This window comes from Xyrauchen texanus, chromosome 9 (genome assembly GCF_025860055.1).
Source record: "Xyrauchen texanus isolate HMW12.3.18 chromosome 9, RBS_HiC_50CHRs, whole genome shotgun sequence".
Lineage (NCBI taxonomy): Eukaryota > Metazoa > Chordata > Actinopteri > Cypriniformes > Catostomidae > Xyrauchen > Xyrauchen texanus.
Genome location: NC_068284.1, coordinates 10,007,997 through 10,026,125, shown reverse-complemented (window position 1 = coordinate 10,026,125; position 18,129 = coordinate 10,007,997). Strand labels below are relative to the sequence as shown.

The window sequence follows — 18,129 nt, the reverse complement described above, 5'->3', positions numbered from 1 at the left end:
AATGTGACACCGGAGACTTCTGGTGACCGCTAAGGGCCATGTTTGCAGATGGGAGTAAAACGTAATGCGAGGGATCATTTTCAGGGGCTCTGGCCTCCCCTTCTGCCTGTTTTATTGGGGCTATTTTACTGATAGGGAACACCAATAGCAAACTAGGGACACTTGCAAAAGAATGTGGGGTCAGACCACATTTTGTCTGATGGCCTTGCCTTGCACACACACAGCCCTCCCCTTGCCTGAGATTGACGATTAACTGAGAATTTACCCCTACTGTAAAAAGCCAAAGTGGGGACTCATCTGGTTAAAATAAGTGGAGTATGAGAGGGCGCATTATAGAGCAAAACTTCAATCTCCTTTTCCCAGTTGATTATTTCCTATTGCATGCCCCAGAATAGTGGCTCAGAGGAAGTGCAAGAGATAGAACGGATTTAAACATAAAGGAGGATTGGGTTCCCCTGTTGCTTCAGGCTCTCTCCTTATCTTGTGCGCTAATGACAAAATATTGTGACTCATCAGATGACCCAATCCTCTGAGGGCTTCTGAAAACTAAAATAGCAATCGCTGGCATTGTAACAAACAGTTCAAAACTGGTGCTGGTCCATTAGGGTTACAATATGCTGCCATTTTTCCCATTACAACTTAAAAACAATACTGTTTTTTTTTTTAGGAAAATTAACTAAAATAAAAAACTCATTATAATATTTATTAGAAGTTAAATATTTGTAAATTGCTGATATATCGTTTATTAAATTCTGAAGAGTGGTAAGATATAAAATGTCTCAACAACCAAACAAACACATACATTTAAGTACCATTGACTAGGATAAATGTTGTTTGCCAAAAAAAGTTGTTATAAATTTAAAATGACAACCTTATGTACTCTATTTTGCTTTAATGGAACTATATTTCTACAAGTTGTCATTAAAAGTTGTTTTAAGTAAGTATTCCTTGAAATGACATATTTAAGTTCATCATTAAGTTTATTTATAGACTTAAGGTTTTAAGTATTAATAACTCCTTTGTGTACAAAATTGAGGCTATCAGCCTCATATATATTTAATTATGTTTCCTTGGTCAAAGGGAAGATATTGGGGCATTTAAATGGTTGTAATTAAGAATGTATAGAGGTTTTAGCTCTTCTGTAGTATTATTTATGTTGTTTTGTTGCAAATAGTTGTTTCGTGTCATGTTACCATAGGGTGATCTGAGTCATAATTGTTCAAATTGGACCCTGTTGACTAATTCTTTGTCCATGTGCTGTTAAAGTGCATGTATGCAAATATGCATTTCTTTGGAGATTCAAGTTTATTTGATGACTGACCTAGAATCAGTTATGATCTTTATTTGAGCAGTGCAAATGTTTGAACTCAAATGAAATAAATTCAATTAAAATTATGAACAAGCGTAGAAACAACAATATTTAAATAGCAAATCTGAGTTGTCTACTTGCATCTAGTTACATTAACTTAAAATAGTTAAGTTCATTCTATATGAACACCAAGTCAATTGAACTTAATTACATTAGTTACATTAGGAGATGCCATTTCTCAATTGAATTGAGGGAATGAGTTTACTCAATCAACATATTAGGGTTTTCAGTGTATATTACTCTATATACTGTAGCTATATATGTTGTTCGGAGTTGTGAGGCATTCTGAAAAAATAAAATACATACACCAAGAACTGGTACAGGAGCTATTACCATTGTAAACAAGGCATATAACCTAAGGTTGCTCCAAAGGACTGTTCCTGTTACAGGTATAATGTCAAGCAATTTGGATACAAGCATCGGCTGATGAAAACTTGCTATCCACTTCATGTCTTAAAAATTAAACGCTCGGTAATTTTTACCCACATATGCGTTCTAGGGTCAAAATAAATAGTTGCTTGAAGTTTCACCAGCCTGACCATATCATATGACTTTGGAAGTTAAATATACACAGTAGATTTAATCAACACACCCAGGATCCTGTTTTGACTGCAGCCAAAATAGTAGGATTTGTTAATAATTGACAACAGCCTTGTCCATGGAACAAAAAGGTGACTTGACGCAATGGTTCAAAGAGTGTGCTGTCCTAAAGCCAGTGGCACTTCACCGCTGAAGTGCATTTGTCAAGTTAAAGACACAAAGAATGTGTCGAGTAAACAAAAAAACAGCCATGTCAACAAAAAAATGCATTAGAGGCATGCTCTTAGTGCAATAAACCCTAAAAATAATGCTAAAATGATCTCTGAATCACACATTTGGTAATTTTTCCAAAGTGAAAGGGTACACAGTGGTGGAAAAACTATAATTGAATTATTACTTCTGTAATATTGAAGGGTAAAGAGATATTTTTTTTATCAATCTGTATGGTAAATCAGTTGTTTATTCCATCTGCACTCAACTGTAAGTGCACCAAACAGTTGGTCTAAATCGAGCCATATAGTTCTTCACACCCTAATAAGAATTAGTAGATAGGGGCAAAAGCAGTATGGCAGTCAGCTTTAAACAACGACCTCCCGCCCTCAGAGGGATTTATTAGCCCTCCAGTGTCATTAATGCTGTCATTCCAGCTAATCTGGAGGCTTTGTCCAAACATTGTTTATATTAATTGTAAGGCTTCTTCTTGAAATGCCATTTGGACCACACAATGTCCATGTGTAAGGACTTTTGATTGACAAAGGATTGATATTATGTCAGAAACATTTGTGCGGAAATGTTTTGAACTTCTTAACGTGACATACTCTTATTTTTGCTGAGTTTGTAAAAAAAAAACATTGTAGACATTTGCAGCACAAGTTCAATTTTTTAGTGTAGCTAAGGTGTCATTTTAAGGCTCTGACTTGAACACAATCAGAACTTAATGGGTCACTGAAAAAGGAGAAAGAGAGCAAAGCAGAGGTTTTCTTTGCTCAATTGAGATTGTGGGTAAAACAAAAGAGGCAGTGAGTGAGCTGGCCCTCCTATCGACCATCCTTCAGCACTGCTTTGAGTCTCTGGCCCTGGGCACTGACAAAGGGAAATATCTTTTCCACTGCCACCTGAGAATAGAGGAGTCATGTGCTGGCGGCTCTTTCAACATCTTCTGGAGTTCGGCTTTGTCTTGTTCTTGGCTTCCTTTTGACAGCTGCTCTATTCTCTTGAGAAACAGCAAAACTACCTCATTCCAGCCAGACAACATCATTGTTGTTTAGATCCAAAGGGACAAACACAACTTGGTCCATCTTTGGAACAACAAAAGCTCAGGTCTGTGTAAACCAGAGGGTTTACTCTGGTTTTTAAGGTCTTGAAGTTATAGATTGCCCAATGAAAGTTTTTAGAAAATTGGATTATCCAAAGATTCATTATTTTGTGCTGAATTCAAGTTTATAGAATTCTGATTTATTCAAATTAATAAATATTTGAACCAACAAAAGGTTTGGGTAAAGCAGATTAGGATAAACCTGATCAGAATTATTGAGCATGGAATACAAAGTTTTAGAAGTGTGATTCGGTTTCTTTTTGAGAAACATTCCATTCTCTTGAGGTAGAAAAAACTGATTCATTTTAGCCAAATCACTGTTTAGAAACAAAAAGACAAACATCTTAATCTAAATGGGGCTTCATTTAAATGTTGGACCAATAAAAGCCTAGGTGCAACAAAGCAAATTTATTGAGTGTGGAATGCAAGTTTTTAGAAGTGTGACGAAATACTTGTCTTTGAATGGTCGTAAAAACAACTGAGAATTACATCGACAAGGTGAGCGCAGAACGTGATTTTAACGCAGTGACAAATGAGCATCAGGTGGGTGGGAGGGAGAGACTGAGGTGGCAACTGCCACAGCTCATCTGGGTCTTCAGGAGCTATTTACTCAGTGTCAGAAAAAACAAATCGGACCTAACACAGGCTAATAACAACAGCCTGACAATGCCATCGCCACGTGAAACCCAATGCTGCTGTGGCACGTTCTGCCTCTCTGACCACATAAGGTTGATTCCTAACGTGAGACATGGGGTCTCACAGCGCTTGTCACACTGCTGACAGGTTGTTGTCCCAAAGCCCAGCACTCATTTGCCTATTAAAGCCTTCTCACAGACTTCCTGCTGGGGTCCTGAAGTGCAAATCGGGGCTCTTCCAGTGAGGCCAGCATTTGTGCCAGGGCCATGTAGATAACCTCCTCCACTTGGACAAAGGGGGAAGGGAGGCTTGGGGGTGAGGCAACACTACAAGCTGAAAGCCAAAGCTGAAATTGGTAGAGGAGAGAAAACCCTGGTCTGCAAGGGATTGGTTTGAGGGGGGTGGAGGTGACAGCCCAGGGAGAAGATTAAGCCAGCAGTGTATGGGGGTAGTGGTGAGCCAAGGTTAGCCAGGGTTTAAGGGGGTGGAGGCCTGGGAGGATCAACAAAAGGAGTATTTGGGCAGATGAAGAAGTCATCATCATTAAGCCACTGGAAGTTTACTGTCCAGTTATAAAAGTGACTGGAAAATGAGAAGGGCAAGAGGGCAACTCTGAGATACGGTCAGCAGACTGCGGCGGGGAGGGATCTTGTAAGAGCTGGGCTCATTTATTACAGTCCAAAATTGGCCTTTGTGTGACCAAAGTACTGATTAGAGCGTTGGCCTTGCCAAACACTCTGCCTGAGTGAACGGGTTTAATTTAACCTTCAACTAAATCCCGCACTTAGACAAATGGTTTATGTCAGCTATTAACAAAGACCCCAAGAACACCTCTTATTAGTGCAATTCAAGAAAACAAGCAAGAGCTTTGCAGTCAAAATATCTGAGGTGGCTTTTGGATATAGGAGCAGTTCAAAACGATTAGCAAGAGCATAAATCCATGTGTGTTCAACATAAACTCTTTTCCGGGACTATACGAGTGAATCTTTGAGATTCATCAGACACATCTGGTTAACTGGTTGAGGTCAACCAGAGTTTTACACCCTCAAAGCTAAAGTTTTGGTGCCACATGCCCAACCAACCACTGATGATGCCAATACATAGAGCTATAGGCATTGACATGACTAGTCCTCCCGAATGGACATTGGATTCCCAAACTGCATAAAATAGCGAGGCACATACTTTAAAAAAAATCTATGCTATACTTGGGGAAATAAAGTGCCCTGATACCATGACAACATACAAAGGCCTCTTTGGGCAAAGAACAGCAAAGCTGCTCTGGACAATAAACCAGAGACCTGCCGATGAACCCAACCCTGCATTTTACAACTCAGACCACAGCTGAATGCTATTATTCACTAGGAACAATAATAGTCCACCTAATGGGTCAAATGCATTTATTTTTGCTTCATGACTTGTTACTCATTTGCTGTTATGCTCTGATGACTGGCAGACATTTGGACATAGACAAATGTAAGTGTTTAGTTTTCAATATTAGCGCTTCCACTACATATTGGCTTAAACATATGTTACGCTCACATATTCATCTCCCAGTTCCTAATGGTTTGTTTGTCAAACTCTTGCTCTCGGATTGAACGGACTTTGTAGGCAGAAATTTTTGTTACAGTGTAAAAGGGGTCTTCCTTAATGGCCCTGTGTCACAAGGAGCATATATTATCAAAACAGACAAGCCTTATCAGGTGACAAGGGGCAAAGAAAGGTCAGATGTGCTTCCTGACACAATTCCTCCTGCTTTGATGCTTCATCCATCATTATTTAGGCGAGGAATGAGAGTGCTTGCCAAGGCACCACAGATCATTCAACCAGATGCACCTTAAACACCGAGTTTGGAAAACCATTGCAAGCTAAGACAGAAACTTAATGATATATGGCTATTCAGTTTGTTTTAGGTTGAATTTAAAATGATACACAGGGCAAAATGCAGTAATTACACTTTTGTCAAAATAAAGTCTCTAAGACTATGATCTGTGCTATGACAGACCGGTTTGGGTCAACTATTCTCAGATTTAAAGAAAACGGAGAATAGAAATTTGATAATCCACCTTTGGATGGACAATTAAAGGCTTTGGAGGCATTTCTCTCAGTTTATAGTGATTATATACACATTATATATATTTTGCCTTTGTAAGACACCATGGAAAAGCAAGAAAACTAGTTTCCCGGACTGTTAAAATAAATCTTTGAGAAATCTTGGTCATTTGGTTAACTAGAAAAGGTATAACACAGTTTTGAACACCTGGTAAAAAACCTCCTACATATTTGTTGAACTCGTTCAATTACAAGTGGGAAATTATGAATTTTATGTAAGCACAGACAACTCTCACTTGCCCATTGTGACAACATAAAAATCAATCAATAAATGGCAGCTGGGTCAACAGTTTTGACAGTTTATGCATAAATTACAGTTAATCTCAACTGTCTATGAAACTGAATCAATGTAGTGATAAAGAATTTTGCTGCCGACAACATAGCTTCACATGGATCCATTTTGGCATTATGAGCACTGCCATAAAAACAAATAATTTCTTATGATGTGAACAGCTCAAAAGTAGAATCTCTTGGTTGTCATACTTGTAATTAACATGTTTCTGACACCACATGAAAATAGCATGACAATGATGGCAGCAACACTGAGAGATATGTTGACATGTCTAGTCTTCCTAAATTGATAGTGGATTCCCAAATGGCCACCAAAAGTAAGACAACAATCCCATAGTTCCAAAAAGTACCAAATGACATTAAGATTGAGCAGATCAATCAAGTTATCAATTTCAATAAAACTGTTTGGCAACTCAGTGACTCTGAAGAGGGAAAAAGCGTTTTCCCTCTTCAGAGTCACAAAGCCACCTTGAATGAGTGACGTATGAACAATGAGGGTCTTTAATGTTCTCAGGAAAGACCCCTGTCCATGCCCCCTCCCAACTTCCTTGCTAAGCGTTCAACTGTATCCATCATGCTCTTTTTCCTGGCCCTAGGCAGCCTCTGCCACATCAGGCCTGTTGTGTGTGAGTGCAAGTTTGTGTGGTGGGTAACTGTAGTGTCCTGCTGATAAAGCCGGGTGAATTGCCCACGTGATAGTTTCGACAATCTAAATCCTCTTGCTCCTTTTTGTTGTTGTTGTGATGTAACAAAGGCAGGTTCAATCTATTGTCTAGTGCTGACATAGACACAAACCTTTTCCCTTACTAATCAACAAGCCAAGCTGTGCTGGGAACAATCAGACTGGTCTAGGATCAGCTCTTTGTCATGTCTGAAATACTTATTAAAGGCATTGTTCACCCAAAAATGTTAATTCTCCCATCAGTTACTCACTCACATGTTTTTCCCAACAAGTATAGCTTTCTTTCTTCTGTGGAACACAAAATGTGATGTTAGGTAGAATGTTAGCCTCAGTCACCATTTTCTTTTCATTGTATATAAAAAAAGATCAAATTAAAGTAAATGGTGACTGAGGCTAACATTCTGCCTAACATCTCATTTCGTGTTCCACAGATGAAAGTAATTTCTTCTAACAACATGACAGAGATGATATTTTTTTGGGGTAAACTATCCTTTTAATTCATTACAAGTAGATGTGTTGACTGTAACATAAAATATTTTAACTAGTCTTATAAGAAAGACTGTTAAAAAAGGGCAGTTTCACCAGTCAGTTGATGTACATGTGTTGACTGTAACATAAAATATTTTAACTAGTCTTATAAGAAAGACTGTTAAAAAAGGGCAGTTTCACCAGTCAGTTGATGTACTTATATTGATGGCCATGGTCTGACCAGGCACTTATTGGTAATTAACAACCAAGTCCCACTCTAAAATATTTTTTAGAGCTAAAGCTGAACCAAATTGTGTCTTGTCAGTGAGTCTGGGTTTGTTTGGGAGGGTTAGATTACAATGCAGAAAGACTTATTTAGCCAGATGAATCACAAATTGATACTAGTGCTGAATTAGCAAAAATGAACAAAAATCAATGTTACTACATTTAGAATACGACTGAAAAACATATCTGATATGGTGGACTTTTCAAAGATAAATAAACTTGTAAATTAACAACCAATCAATGTTATTTCAATATGTTCATTGTTGATTCATCTCTGGATCAATAGATGGGTTTCCATCCAAATATTATTATGCAAATTTAGTGATATTGCATAAAAATTCTAGGTGGAAATACCAAGATGCAAATAAAATCTCCAAAATGCTCATGTCACCGGTCCTACTTGTCCCACCCTGAGCAGAATTGAAACCGGCAATCCCCGTCGGATTCGGATGAGCTAGCAGGGAGGCTATAAAAACCATGGCCTCTAGCCTCGGTCGCTAGTGCATCTCTTTAGGCCAGGAGGGTGAGATTTACACTACACTTACACTCATAAAAAAATGTATACACTGGATTGAAGTGGAAATTTTTTTTATTTGGTAAGAAGATACTACGATGGAAGATACTACGATGCACTTTTACAGAATATATTCCTATACAATTGTCATTAAAAATGTCATTATCAGAAAAAAGTTATTTGTCTTAGCCTCAAAAAAAACCATGTGAATAATTCACTTGGAGAATATCATAAATATCATCCCATAGCATGACAAATGTTGCTTTGGTTATTCTGAAACGTCAAAGCATTTTATCAAAATGATTGGCTAATATTAGGGCTGGGCGATATGGCCAAAATTGTTATCATGATAATCTTTTTCACATTGTTTGATATCGATATTTATCACAATATACATTTACACATTACACTTTCTTTTTTTTTTTTATTTCAAAGTTGATGGAAGAAAAGAAGAAAAAAATTTATTCTAAAGAGTAAAAATAGTCTCTATAAAACTGCACAGGGGGTCCAGAGACGGCCAAAGCAGTGGGGTCTGCAGGATCTTTTACCAATTTTACCATGTTTTACCGTTTATCAATTGAAAATGAATGTTAAAAGATCATCCGTTTGTTCTGAAGCATAGTGACAGCAGTCCAGTATTTGCTGGAATATTTTTACATTAAAATGAAATATTTTTGATATTTCTTTAGATTCAGATACCCAAGTATGGGGGCATAGAAGAACTTGTGACTGTGGAATGATGCTGAATGTGGGTTCAGGGGTGTCCCAAGAGAAAATTTAGAAAAAGTTTTTTTTTTTTTTTAAATGTAAAAAACATTTGTATACTTTCATTAAAGTGAGAGTCTACAAACTTTTAATTTTAGTCTTTCCTTATCCATTCCAGACATCTTATTCATTTTCACGAAATAAGAACAGAAATCGATTTGTGTATTCGATTTGTTTATAATTAAAGGCTCGTAACATACTGATTAATAAAGATACATTTAGAAGGGAAAAAAGGTGGTCTAAAAGGTGCTTTGAAACCACGTTAACTCATGCGGTGCTTCATGTCTACGCACATGCAGGGAAAAGAGGCAATGCGTGTGGAGTGGGACAGGGCAGAAATGATGCATGTTTGGTGCTAGAGAACTATATTAAGATTACAGTGCAGAAAGATCAGAGCTGTTGTCCACATCACTGTTGTTCTGTCGCGCTCTTCACTAGAGACGATGAGAGAGCGCAACCGTTGTCATGAAGTCTTGCGGTGCGGATGGAATCAATCCGGTGTCCGATGTAGCCTAATTGTTAGCAAGGCAGCTAGCATAAGCAAGTTCATCCAGTCTGACCCTACGTTACCACTGGCGTGTTGTGAGCGAAGCCGAGAGCATTTTCAATTCATTCCTATGAAAGCTGAGCATCATGCTAGCAAGGTGGATTTTACAATTGGCAGTGGTGCAAGCTCTCTCCTAGCACTGTGAGCACTTTTTTTGCTCCAGTGGAAACGCAGCCTGAGAAAGCCGAACTGCTTATCGTGGATTTTCTTTATCGTGATATATATCGATATAGTTTTATCGCCCAGCACTAGCTAATATTACCTCTAAGAACATGCTTTCACTTCAAGGCACAAGGCATCTGCTGCTGAATGCTAGCAAACGTGAAGTTTGTCAGAGCTTTTTTTTTTGTCTGCGGGCTATAATTCTTTACATTTAATAAAAGAGCAAAAATGGTTTCAACTTCCATTTAAATTTCTATTTTGCAGCAATTTCCCCACAAGTGACAATTTTGTTCTCTTAAACACATGGGATGAAAACCCAGCCTTGTTCACGAATCGTTTTTTCGAAATTCAGATTTTGTGCTTAATTTAAATTCATAACATGGACATGTCTAATAATGACCATTACTATCTGGGTTGATTAAAGACCAAAACCACAAATTTGAGATATGTAAAGGTACTTTACAACCATCTCCTCCTAAAATCTAACCAAACTCTACTGACATTATGTGTTGCACACTAATTCCTCTCAAATATTAATTCACAGTCAACTGGGGTATGGTGTGAACACAATTCCGACAGCAATGTGTCTAACGAAGTCTGATTATTTGAATTTAGTTGTTACACCGAGAGCTTATCTGAGTATATGTGGCCACCAAGACTGCAGCATTTGTTCCTCATAGGTAAATATTTGCCCTTAGTCTTATCACAAGTAGCAGATCCATGAGCTTCCTGAGATGATGAGTTCTAGCCAAAACACTGCAGCTCTGAGAGTCCATATGCATTGCATTTACTGTATTCTACTATCTCAACAACCTGTAGATACAACAAAACTCATGAACTTTGCATTTAGGTGGCAGAAAAGTAAATCATTGACATAAACATAGACTACATTTTTACATTTTCAAATGAAACTTTGAGAGGTGCATGCCTTTGCAGAACTCACCATTATGTTGGTAGGGTGCTAATTGGGCAATGCTTTGTGAATGCTAAAGAAGAGCACCTTGTTGCTAGGGTTTTATTGTCTGGCCTGACTCCAAAGAGCCTCTGACTCCATTTCCACCTGGTATTAAGTGATTTGGGGCGTTTTTGTAATCCGATCACCTGAATACATTTCAGAGAGCAGCTTGCACCAGTCATTCAACCCCTGCGCTAAAACAAGAGTTTGAAACTTTGACAGTTACATGTCGAATTAAAAGGTAATAACCATCAGATTGGAATATTTTAAAATCACTCAAGACACATTTTAATACCAGCTGTAAATGGGTTGATATGGCTATGATATAATGCAATGTAAGACTATGGGATCTTTGCACTAATTTTATTGTGTCAAGTCCAAGTGCTTGAAAAAATCTAATAGCACACCTGTCCTCAACAAGCCCCACGTTATGAAGTTCATGATCATTATACAAATTATGCATATTGAGTTACGTGACAAAGTTTAATCCCTTACCAAGCACAACTAATCAAACTTTGCATTTAAGTGCCAAAAACTAAAATTACAAAATTAATGCTGTCAGCCGGAAAAAAAATTCAATCACGACTAATTGCACAATTTTTATGGTTAATTGCAGATTTTGAAAGTGCTGATATTTGACTCTATATGTTTATTTTCCAAACAAAATGCATTTATTTCCTTCTTAGGAAAGAAAACCAAAAATATGTAACTATATAATGCTTTATTAACAGTTTCTAAACAAAGTCTTCCACAGTATAAAGATAGAAATGCACTAAAATATCACCAATTTAAGTAACATTAAACCATTCCCAAAGTCTAAGTGAGAGTTTGTCAAATTGAAAGAACTAGTCATAGGTTCCATATTCTTTGCAATGGGCATTAAACCTCTTAAACTATCATCCTCCACAAAATGAATCTGCCAGCAGACTTTGGCTATTCGCTTTGTTACAGCGCTTGTGAAGCCACGTTCTGGATTCGCGTCAGGGCATCAGCAATGCTTTGACCTTAATGAAAAGTGCTATCAGACCAAATGTCTCATTCTGCATTTTGGTGATAAATGTGTTTCCGTGGTAATTAAAATGCACCTTCTTTTGGCTGAAAAATGCTTAATTTCTATCACAAGTCCCATCTGGACTTGTTTTGTACAACAAATAGTGTAAAGAGGTAATTTCTCCATCATTTGGTCATGATCACTGACATGGAAGCACTGTTGTGTGTGTTGTGAAGTGTGCGTCAGTGTAATGACTCCGGGAGGACACATTGCAAAGGTTCCGCCATTCTAACCAATGTTTATGCTGTATTAACGGTAAATGCGTTAACAGTGATTAATGAAAACGATGCGTTAAAACTTTTAAATTAATTGCATGTGTTAGTGTCTTATTTATGACAGCTCTAAAATAAATAAATAAATAAAATAAGACTAGTATATATAAAACATAGGTCTGCTTCCAACAGTATTTATGTAATTTGGCCAAAAACAGCCACTATATTCTTTAAGGAAAATACTTTAATTCCAGCATTAGTGGGAGTTTAAGAAAACTGAAACAGCTTAAAAGGTTTGGTTAAATATCTCTGCTTTGACCCAGATCTATTTATGCAAGTGGTAAAGGCAGTATTTGTTACGTGATCATGCTAGAATCTAGAGCCAAAGAGCTTCATTTTCTCTCTCAGTTAGAATGTGGAGTCCCACTCTGGGTCTTGGTCACCGTGACTTTGGCCAGCCCGCCCCCATTTGCTTTCATTCCCCACCCCTCACCCCATCTCCCCTGAGCCAGAAGTATTGCTGACCTTGGGCTTAGCCGAGTGTGTGAAAGGCTTCATGCAGAGCATGAAAAAGTTTGAAGAATGCTAAAACATTTGGACAGAAATCTCAGTTGAAACAATGCAGAGCATGAAAACAGAAACAACTATAGAGTGGGATTTTTATGAGGTTTATCACCTTCTCAAAGTGAAGGCATCTACTGAATCATTTCCAAGGAAAACTGCCAAGTTTGTCAGGTCCATCCAGTACTTCCAAGGAATGTAAAAAATGCTGTGAGGTGGTTTTTGTGCATGCATTTGTGCAGAGGGAGTATCATCACAGACCATGTGCATGTATGCCGTTGTGCCAAACTAAGTGCAGATATTTAGTCAATCTTTTTTGCTTGAGGATACATTACACCAGTCTTTGGTCTAACTAGGCCTGTTGTGATAATTACGTAAACACTGAAATCATTTGTTTGAATTCCTTATCTTTTCAGGAATCAAGATTTTTGGCGATAGCTTTGATTAGTGCACTGTTTCCCAACCTTTTTTCTGCCCCGGCACACTTTTTACAATTAAACAAATCCCATGGCACACCTCTATCCCACTGTCCCACATAACCATTGCTGATAGATTTCCTTTTCAAGATCGTACATGTTTTCTGTCCATTTCAGTTGCGTTTACTCGTAATGTTTGAAATTCGGCTATGCAAAAAACACAAGTCACATAGGTATGGTGTATAATGAGATCACAGGTGGCAAGAGTGCTAATTGGTTAATGAATAAAATAACAAATTTGCATCTTTTCTTATTTTTAGATTTGTTCTTGCAAATTAATTATTGTAATGCCACAGCAAATAATGTTTTATTTATCTATTTATTTACATGGCTCCAGACTAACATTTAAGAGTGGTAGCACAGGTGTTAAATTCTACAAATGGTCGCATCAGCACCAGAGTTGGTCGCAACGGTCCAACTGAAAGAAAATGTTATTTCTTTCACGGTTTCTTTCATTTTATCGGGATCTTAATGATTAAAATACAGTCATCTGAAAACAAACAAAGCCTTTTTCTACAATCAGATTTTACACAGAAGAAAAGTTCCATTGTATCCATAGTTTTATGGATCATAGTAACCAAAAGTAAAAGTAAAAACATGATTAGCTGTAACCATAAAACAAATTATGGCATTTTTCATAAGTAAAACACATCCAGAAATTAAATTGTATTCTCTCACTATTATAATGATATAAGTTCATGGTATATATAAACTTTAACATCTGTGATGTGTGGATTGAAACCTTACAATTTCTGTTCATTGTGCAGATTTCTTCTTTATTCCTTTTCGATGCTGTTAAGAATGTTAGGGCCATTTAATACAATTTTAAACTGGTTTAATCATCGACACATTATGGGCTTTCATAGAGGTTTTAAACAAATAATCAATGCCGAATTCGCGACCCAGCCCGTGCTTTTCGCGGCGCTGTTTATGATGATCTGCGTGGCTGAGCACTCGAGACCGGTCCACGTGTAAACGCACGTGTCTGCGCTGTTCTGTCCATAGAGCAGCGCTGACTGATCTGGGAAAAGCGGTTTCCTTTCATGTTTGGAACATTTGCCGTTTGATATTTCTCATCCGGAACAAAAAAAATGACAGAGCACAATCAGAAATTTGTAGTCGCACCAATGCGACCTCTTGCAAAGTTTAATTGCACTGTTAGGAAAAATGGATGAAAAATTAGTCTCAGTTCGGAGCCTTGATTTATTTTGTGGATTCTGATAATTTTCCACAGCACACCTGACAATCTTTCACACCACACTAGTGTGTCGCGGCAAAGTGGTTGGGAAACACTGGATTAGTGTGCGCTTAAATGCTTATAAGCTTGTTTATTAAGTGTTCACTGTATTTGTCATGAACAAAACAGACAATTACATTATAATTTGCATTTATTTAAAGGACAATTAATCATCAACCAACATTTGTGACAGCTTTCTTCTAACCCATAATCAAAGTGTACTTTTAGCTCTACTTATCTTTGCATTTTAAGCTAAGGAGTATTTTAACAATGAAAACACACATCAAAAAGTTGTGAAAAAGGATTCAGTGGAAGAACTTCAGTCCAAGGCTTTAGTAATTTGAAAAGGGTTGTAAAACCTCAGGTTGAAATATCTGTATGAAGTGTTCTCTCAATTAATGAAAAGGTACCAAATCATATGAGCTTTGCTCAGAAGTTAAACAGAAAAGGCACTACACATGCTGAGCACATTCTGTACTCCTAATACAAGTAAATCAAGCTGCTCTTGCCAGCAACTTTTCATTTGGGGTGAACAACATGTACTTGAGCAGTCAAGCCAAGATAAAGTCAGGTTATAGTTCCAAAGAGCAGAGAATAATTGCCTATAGACCTTTTTCACGGACTGTGGTGATGCGTTTCCGACTTATTAATCAACGTAAATCTTGCAAAAAAAAATTTAAATATTGAGTGTAAATTTATAACGTTACGCTTTGTGTTATTTTACCCTGGAATTACTTTTTCAAAACGTAGTTTTCCTTTGATTAAAGCTGCTGAGAGAGTGATAGTACATTTGGCATCTTCTTAATCCAAGCTCTCTATTTATTTCCTCTTCTGCAAAGTCATTCAAACGTAAAAGTGGATTCTTTCTCTTGGTCTTAGAGCAAATGGGTAAGTGAAGTTTACCCAGCAAAAATTTACTACCGCATTCCAAAACCCAGAGTGTGAAAAAAGGTCTATTGGGATAAACTAGAGGACAACCTCAATACCATAAATAATAGAGGCTCCCAAGGGCTATTCAACAACTCTTGAATAATGCAATGTGTTAACAAATGTATTGCAAAAATGCTCAATAATTTAAATAGTCATTTTTGTTGTGCAACAAAAGCAGGTACATACTGTAACTAGGTGTTTGCTAAGATAAGCACTGGTATTACAATAGCTAATACTTAGGGTTGGGGATTTGAACAAACCCCATATTAACTTCGGCATTTAATTCATCCCTCACTGTTTGAGCTACAGACATGAATGATGCTTCAAACCAATTGGCTTGTTGAGGAAAGATGTGCTAGTACTTTTCTAGGAGACAGGACATATACGATTTTGTAAAACATGCAAACAATCCAATTGACTTACATTGAAGGAGGTATTCCAGAAATGTCTAGAGACCAGAATATCACAGAGACTATAGAGGGATCTTTTGGTAGCAACTACCTACAGTAGCCTAAGGAAACACATATTAACCACTCAGAACACCTTAGCAATGTGGTTTGGAGTTTTGACAGGCAAGCACCACTCACATATTACTGAAAATCCCACTGTATCTTCAGAAATCTAGTTCTTAATTATAGTTATCTTTACAGTAAAACAAGCACCTCTTTTATGACTTATCAAGAAGCTTCACGCCAAATACTGAAATCAGTGTTGCTTATCAGGTGTTGAACACAAGCTATGTGGTACACCGCCCTTTACTGTGCTCAACACATCCTCCTCCTCCTTCATTGTGACAAGTCTTCCTTCAAGCCAAGATGCTGGCAACTAGGGCTGCACAATTAATTGAAATAAAATCGAAATCGCGATATGACCTCGTGCCATTATTAAATCACAAAGGGCTGTAATATAATTAAATAAATGATTGCCAAGCAAACAACTTTAACATTAGCACCTGTAACCAAAAACATGTGCTCTTCATCCATTGTCCTGTAATTTGTTTTTTATTTCACCCGTATTACACTCCCAGCGGCAACAAAAGAAAGCGGAACTAATATTACCAACATTTAACAAAATGAAAAGGAAGGGACATACATATAATAAATATTTATAAAATATTTAGGTACTATAATATAATGCATTGTTAAATTAAATACAATAAAATAATGAATACAAATAATTAAATGAAATGGTGACAAACTAACCAAAACTTTCATTTTAAGTTTAATTATGCCAATGTGTAATCAGTTCAAATTCAGTTTGACATTAAACCTCATTCTTTAGAATGATCTTATATACAGTAGAGAATAGTTTGGATAAGCGTACTTGATTTTAAGGCCTAAGTAAAGAGTAAAATTGAATATTTTGTGTTTATTTAATTATTCAACCAACCAACAGAATATTTGACAACAAAAACTAGGCAACAACTATGATATTACCAACAGGGTAATTCAGTTAATGGTGACATTGAGCAGACAGCTTACATATAACCAGTTTTAACCGAGCTGCTGATAAAAAGTTAAACGAGAAGCATCAGATGATTCGATGGAAAGAAAATTGGAGATCGGATGTTAAAATCCTGATTGGAGCATCCCTACGTTGACTGGGTTGACCCTATCACAAAATGGACAAAACATATACACAGTGGATGTGTACAATTTGAATATGAAGAAGTAGTGTTTTTTTCTTTGTTCACTGTTTATATATATATATATATATATATATATATATATATATATATATATATATATATATATATATATGTATATGTTAGTGGGTGAATTGAAATAAAGGTCTCGGTTTGGTTCTTTTTAACAGAACACAAGTGTGAAAACCCCAGTAGCCTTTTGTCATGTGTTGAATGTGTGAAATAACGTTATAAAAATCGCAGTTTAAATTGCAATATTTTCCAAAATAATCTCAATATTCATGTGTCCAAATCGTGCAGCCCTACAGGCAACCCCCGACTTTGTTTCCAGACATGTTTCCTGACAAATGACTGGAGGCCGGAGCAGATAAGCTGGGTGCGCTGAGGCTGCTGCAGATATTAGGCTTTTGAAGGAAAAGAGGAGGTGGTCCATATCCCAGCTGCTTTAGATAAGGGCCGTCCTGTTCGTCAGGGCCCAGGATAACCATGACAGGATGAGGATATGCACATCCATCTGTGCCACTTCCCAACACATGGACACAAACTTTGTTCTTCCTTTCTATTAAGCTTTACTCGATGTATGAAAAAAACAACCAAAGTACACTTCCTTAAAGGCTGTTGCTGCTCAAAGTAGTTAATTATATCAAAGTAACTAACCTTGGGCCATCGCTTTATGTCATCAACCCACTCGGGTGAGGCACAGCCAAAAGACGGTTATCACGACTCTGTAATATTGGCACTATGCAGCCAGTTTTTTATTTGGAAATATATTTCCATTGTATACACTAAACAACACTATGCTACAAAAATATGGCAGAGCAAGTGAAAACACTGGAGAATGAAAACAGGCTTCCATTATGAATCAAAGAACACTTCTGCGTTGAGAAAAAAGGTGGATATTCGGTAACGAAGCGTCAGGCAGTTCTTGGAGGTAATTGTAGCCAATCACTTTGATAGCAGGCTGTTTTAGTTGCCATCGTAGTTCACTATCATGTCTTCTAATTGAATTAAAAAAAAAAGATCCATCCCAAACAACCATATATGTTACCATCAATTTTATGCAATATGGCAAAATTTGTATAAAAATGCGTGGATGGAAACCCAGTATAAACGCTGGAGCGTAAAAGTTTACTCACCTCAATCTGATGTTAAACAACATTGTAACACTGACTAAATTTACATAGACACCAGAAAGTGGCTTCTTGCAAAAAAAAATGGTTTATTGCGAACAAGCATTGTTCCCATTTACATTCGCTGTATAAGCGGTGTACTCTTTACTCCCATATAGATGCAGTTCGGTCAGTAAGCAGCTTCCTCCACAGCAACGTAATTTACCCACAACGCTTGTGTAAATAACAAACATGGTATACAAGGAAGAC

General features: G+C 37.1%; 1 protein-coding gene across 3 annotated transcripts in view; it reads right to left on the bottom strand.

The window, feature by feature from the left end:
* greb1l (GREB1 like retinoic acid receptor coactivator) overlaps positions 1 to 18,129 on the bottom strand; it is an 80,718-nt gene that overhangs the window by 36,654 nt on the left and 25,935 nt on the right. The window lies entirely within an intron of this gene.